The sequence below is a fragment of the Etheostoma spectabile genome, chromosome 1 (assembly GCF_008692095.1).
Source record: "Etheostoma spectabile isolate EspeVRDwgs_2016 chromosome 1, UIUC_Espe_1.0, whole genome shotgun sequence".
In the NCBI taxonomy this organism is placed as follows: domain Eukaryota; kingdom Metazoa; phylum Chordata; class Actinopteri; order Perciformes; family Percidae; genus Etheostoma; species Etheostoma spectabile.
In genome coordinates this window covers 31,184,553-31,184,821 of record NC_045733.1, presented here as the reverse complement: position 1 = coordinate 31,184,821, position 269 = coordinate 31,184,553, and positions in this window count along the sequence as shown.

Below are 269 nucleotides of genomic sequence, written 5' to 3'. Positions count from 1 at the left end.
AAAGTACTGATCCCGATCCGTCACTTTACTTACAAAGAGCGTTATATGAAATCATCCATGTTACCTTGGGGCAATTTGGTTGAAAGTAACCCAAACTTTGTAACCAGAAACTTTGAAAACGGGAGGGTTGAATGCTGTTATTACATTAGCGCATGAGTTATAATAATCTAATATAAAAATGAAATAAATGGGCGAGTGTTTGTGCATAATGCTTACGTTTTACTCAAAGGAGAAAGGGTTACTGCGGCTGTGGCTCAGTGGTAGAGCGG